A 6033-nucleotide genomic window follows, 5' to 3' on the forward strand; every position below is an offset into this window, starting at 1 on the left:
TATTCTGGCGTTTCAGGGCAGGGGAAAGCAAGTCACAAAGTTCCATGAAAGTGCCATTATGCATGCGAAAGTTTCGCAGCCAATGGGAATCGTCCCACACCTGCAACACTCTGCAGTCCCACCAGTCTGTGCTTGTTTCCCGGGCCCAAAATCGGCGTTCAATGGCTAGAACCCGCCCCATTACCAGCATGATCTCCAATGCGCCGGGGCCCACGGTTTGAGAGAATTCTGTGTCCATGTCCTCATCACTCTCGTCGCCGCTCTGCCGTAGCCACCTCCTCCTCGCCTGGTTTTGCAGGTCCTGGTTCAGCATAGACTGCACAAGAATGCGCAAGATGTTTACAACGTCCATGATTGCTGTCTTGAGCTGAGCAGGCTCCATGCTTGCCATGGTATGGCGTCTGCACAGTTCACCCAGGAAAAAAGCCATGAAACGGTTGTCTGCCACTGCTTTCACAGAGGGAGGGGTGTGGCTGTACCCAGAACCACCAGCGACAATGTTTTTTGCCCCATGAGGCACTGGGATCTCAACCCAGAATTTCAATGGGCGGGGGAGACTGGGGGAACTATGGGATAGCTATGGGATAGCTACTGTGATAAACTCAGGACAGACAGTTGCAAGAGGGGGAGAGGAGTCCCAGAGGGTTAAAAGGCCCTCCTCCTTATCAACTGAGAGGCAACTAGAGGTCAACCAGGTTCAGCTGAGAAAGGGTTACCAAGGTAGCAAATTAGAATCAGCTGAGGGGAGCTACCTGAGGGTAATTAGGACCAGCTGATTCCAACTTGGAGCTGCCTGAGACCTTTTTAAACCCCTTCCTGGGAGGAAGGAAGGGGGAAAAAAGCAGAGAGAGAAGGAGCCGGGCTGCCAGGAGTGTTGAAGCAGCAAGCCTCCCCAGGAGGAGAGGCAGGACGCTCTCCTACAAGGCAGGGTAAAAAATACTTTAACTAAGACTGATGGGAAGACAGGGGACAGACTTCCCCTGAGTTCTAAGTCTCACCAGAGCTAAAAACAGCAGAGGCTGGGGAGACTGAGACGGGACTTTGCCACACTACCCACAGTGCAACACTCTGGAAATCAACGCTAGCCTTGGTACATGGACGCACACCGCCGAATTAATGTGCTTAGTGTGGCCACATGCACTCGACTTTATACAATCTGTTTCAAAAAAACGGTTTCTGTAAAATCGGAATAATCCCGTAGTGCAGACATACCCTAAGAGTCCTCCTCTTACAACAAACCTGGACCTGTTAGAAGAGCTGAGAAGTGGTGGGTTGCTCCGTGCCACCATCCAAGCTCCCTTGAGGCTTTCATCCACTTCCTGCTCTGCCTGGAACTGCTCCCTTGATGCTGGGTTGTAGACTTGGGTTTTGTCCCACTGGAAGCGATGCAAGTGATGGGGGTGTCTCCGTTGATTGTGAACCGCTCTCCGCTGGCACACTAGGTTGTATTTTAGGCTCCGGTTGAGCTTCTTGCGCCGGTTTAGCTGCTACTACAGGGTGCAGGCTCTGTGGACCCCTTTAGTGCTTGCTCCCCTGATTTGGTGGGGTTGCAAGCACAGGCTCTGCTGCTGACTGCTCCTCCAGTTCTGATCCTTCGGCTAGTTCTGGCTGAGTCCCAGGAACTGGATCTACAACCACTGCCATAGACTCCGATCTGGGTTCTGGTTCCACCACCTCTGGCTGGGTCCCCGGGCCTGTGGTAACAGGGGACACAGACTACGTCCTTGTAGGACGCTCAGGAATGGAGTTAAGTGTGGAGGCCTGTTTAGCCTGACTGCGGGTGACCATCCCTGCTCTTCTTGTTAGCCTCACATGGTTGGCTAAGTCTTCCCCCAGCAGCATGGGAATGGGATCATCATCATGGACTGCAAAAGTCCATATTCCTGACCAGCCCTTGTACTGGACAGGCAACTTGGCTGTAGGCAAGTTAAAAGAGAGTTGTCCTTAAAAGGTTTCACTGTCACTTGGACCTCTGGGTTGATGAATTTGGGGTGCACCAGGGATTGGTGAATAGCTGACTCCTGCGCGTCAGTGTCTCTCCATGCAGTAATCTTCCTCCTGCTCACACTCACAGTTTCCCTTTGCTCTGGGGGTATTTGTAAGGCATCTGGGCCTGAAGGCTCTCGGTGGGATCCCAGGGTGATGAGTTGCAGTCAGCTGGTGCTCTTGGGAAAGCTGGCTTTCACATCCCCCAGCTCGTTACATTTAAAGCATTGCCCAGCTGACTGTGGGCTGGGGCAAGGTGGGCGGTTGGAGAGTAGGGTGGTGGCACAAGAGGGCCTCTGGGGTCTCCCTGGCTGTGTGGAGGGCTCCTCCTTGCGAGGTGGGGCCTTGGGCTGACTCCGATGGTGGACTGTCATCTCGGGTTGCCCCTTTTGGTATCCCCACCAATTGCTACTAGCTTTCTTCTTCTCCGCCACCTCCACCCATTTGGCTCCGATCTCCCCTGCCTCGATTACAGTTTTGGACTTCCCATCTAGGATGTACCTTTCTATTTACACAGGAACACCCTCTAAGAACTGCTCCATTTGTGTTAAGTATCAGAGGGGTAGCCATGTTAGTCTGGATCTGTAAAAGCAGCAAAGAGGCCTGTGGCACCTTATAGACTAACAGACGTTTTGGAGCATGAGCTTTCGTGGGTGAATACCCACTTCGTCGGATGCATGTAGTGGAAATCTCCAGGGGCAGATTCAAAGAGAAACTGCAGAGCTTCAGTTCATCTGCAAATTTGACACCATCAGCTGAGGATTAAACAAAGACTGTGAATGGCTTGCCAACCAGAAAACCAGTTTCTCCTCCCTTGGTTTTCACACCTCAGCTGCTAGAAGAGGGCCTCATATTCCCTGATTGAACTAACCTCGTTATCTCTAGCCTGCTTCTTGCTCGCATATATATGCCTGCCCCTGGAGATTTCCACTACATGCATCCGACGAAGTGGGTATTCACCCATGAAAGCTCATGCTCTAAAATGTCTGTTAGTCTAGAAGGTGCCACAGGCCTCTTTGCTCCATTTGTGTTAGGAGCGATAGATCTTCCAGAGACTTAACATTTGCTCCTGATATTCTGGCATCCTCATTTTTTACAATGTGATAGGCGTGTCGGCAAAATGCCATGTCTGGTTTCCACCTCAGGGCTCGGAACTGCCAATGGGCGTGCTCAGGTGTTAGGGCTACCTGGCTGACCCAGCTTAGCCCTTTTCAGCTTCAGCTCTGTCTCTGCATCTAAGCACTTCACCTCCATTCCCGCCTCCAAGTGCTTTGCTTCTCTCCTCTCCTCCACCTCCAAGTGCTTCTCCTCCACTTCCAAGTGTTTCTCTTCCACTTCTGCCTCCAAGCACTTCACATGTAGGAAGAAATTCCTGTCTTCTGCAGTTAGAATTTGGTCTGTGTTAACGGCATCCCTCCATCTTGGCACCTGGATCTCGGGTTGGGCAGGGCTGACCATTCCCTCCGGGGAAATCTCTGGTCCCCCTTCCCCTCCATGCATTTCTGTCATGGAGCTGGATGTCTGGGCTTGATCTGGGTCTGTTTTCACCGTGGCATGCTGTGACGTTATTGACATAATCTGGGACCATATAGAACATGGTTGCAACCAAAGTCCTGTAGTGGCACCGAATCTTGTATAAAGAGGGTCAAATGAGGTGTCTAAGACAAGGTTATGGTTTGCTGGTTATCTGTATATGTGTATCTTTTTATAGTTGAAGTTATGAATATTGGCTCTATACTGTCTGTATTTCAAACTTCTGCTATGCCTCTGGGTGACATCCCAGACACGTTGGTGTTAGCTCTGCCTAGCTTGCTTGATGGCCCATTAAGGACCATCAGCTATACAACTGACCCATTGAGAAGAGGCAGTTACGCCTTGTAACTCAGCAAAGTATGCAGGAACTTGCCCATGTGACTCCAGACTCCATTTTGCTGTAATTTTCCACAGTAAGAACAAAGAGGTGTTCTTACACCTGGAAAAAAATATAAAAGGCTGATGCCTCAACTCCATCTTGTCTTCAATTCTGCTTCTTACCTCTTGAGGGACTTTGCTACAAACTGAAGCTCTGAACAAAGGACTGAATGACCCATCCCAGCTGTGGATGTACTCAAGAGACTTGATTTTGAACCTGCAGTTTATTCTATCACTGCTACAAGCCTGAACCAAGAACTTTGCCATTACTGTATGTAATTGATTCCACGTAACCAATTCTAGCTCTCATCTCTATCTTTTTCCTTTTATGGCTAAACCTTTAGCTTTTAGATTCTAAAGGATTGGCAACAGCATGATTTGTGGGTAAGATCTGATTTGTATATTGACCTGGGTCTGGGGCTTGGTCCTATGGGATCAGGAGAACCTTTTTTCTTTTACTGGGGTATTGGTTTTCATAACCATTTGTCCCCATAACAAGTGGCACTGGTGGTGATACTGGGAATCTGGAGTGTCTAAGGGAATTGCTTGTGTGACTTGTGGTTAGCCAGTGGGGTGAGACCAAAGTCCTCTTGGTCTGGCTGGTTTGGTTTGCCTTCGAAGTGGAAAAACCCCAGCCTTGGGCTGTAACTGCCCTGTTTTAAGCAATTTGTCCTGAATTGGCACTCTCAGTTGGGTCCCGCCAGAACCAGCATCATTACACGTGCCACTTTGGGAAGACTGATTGCTCTAGGGTTTCAGTGCCCGACCTCAGCCTCATGCACAAGGCTGCCCCACTCTAGCCTAGCTATTTTGTTGCCACAAAGCTAGAAAATAAATAAACTGCTTGTTGGACTCCTGGGCTTTGCAGGCTGAACCCTTTTAAAATCCTGAGGTCTGTGCCTCTGGTTCAAAATAATCCCACCGCTCTGCCACCATGTCAAGGCTGATTCCGCACTCTGGCACTTCGAGTGCAGAAGATGGGGGCCCGCAAGGATTCTAAAACTTAATACCGGCCTCTCCAGGCTTGTATTAAACTCCCAAGGTTACAGCTTTTCTCTGACCTTGAATTGATAGATGCTGCCACCACCCAAGTGCAGAAACCCTTTGAGAGCCCAGGAAGGCACACTTGGGAATTCCTTCCTGTGAGGTACGCTCAAGCCCTTTCACTCCCCGTCCAGGGAAGAGCTGAGAAAGACAAAGAAGGAAATCAGCCATTGCCACCAGCTAATTAAACACGCACAAACATCTTAAGACACAAAAATCCAATTCTGTTCTTTAAAAAGGTAAATTTTATTAATAAAAATAAGAAAGAAAATACATCTGTGAACTCAGGCTACTGCCAGATTTTAAAAGAGCAACTACAAGGATTATGCACCAAGAATGGACTTCTTGAGGTCCAGCTTAAAGGTTACAAGCAAAACAAAAGCACCTGGGGTTAGCACAGAGGAATCCACAAGCACTGGAGGGCTAATCAAAGGGCCATTTCTGCCCACTTTAAAGCCCCTTTACACTGCCGGGTTCATAGAATCATAGAATCATAGAACTTAAGATCAGAAGGGACCATTATGATCATCTAGTCTGACCTCCCGCAAGATGCAGGCCACAAAAGCTGACCCACCCACTCCTGAAATAATTCTCTCCCTTGACTCAGCTGTTGAAGTCCCCAAATCCTGATTTAAAGACTTCAAGTAGCAGATAATCCTCCAGCAAGCGACCCCTGCCCCATGCTGCGGAGGAAGGCGAAAAACCTCCAGGGCCACTGCCAATCTACCCTGGAGGAAAATTCCTTCCCGACCCCAAATATGGCGATCAGCTGAACCCCAAGCATGCGGGCAAGACTCTCCAGCCAGACACTCAGGAAAAAGACTTTCAATATCCCAACATTGACCCTCAGTACTAATTACCAGTGGTCGCACATTATTGACCTATTGACTAAATCACGTTCTCCTATCAAACCATTCCCTCCATAAACTTATCAAGCTTAATCTTAAAGCCATAAGGGTTGGCATAAAGAGGCTTTAGAATTGGGCCCTAGGTTTCCAGGATACACAGAACATGATAGCAAACCCTCAAACCAAAGAAGCAACCAAGGTCCATGAGCAGATTATTTTATTCTTTACAAATTACAGTGAAACA

The sequence above is a fragment of the Mauremys reevesii genome, linkage group 25, assembly GCF_016161935.1.
Source record: "Mauremys reevesii isolate NIE-2019 linkage group 25, ASM1616193v1, whole genome shotgun sequence".
NCBI classification, from domain to species: Eukaryota; Metazoa; Chordata; order Testudines; family Geoemydidae; genus Mauremys; species Mauremys reevesii.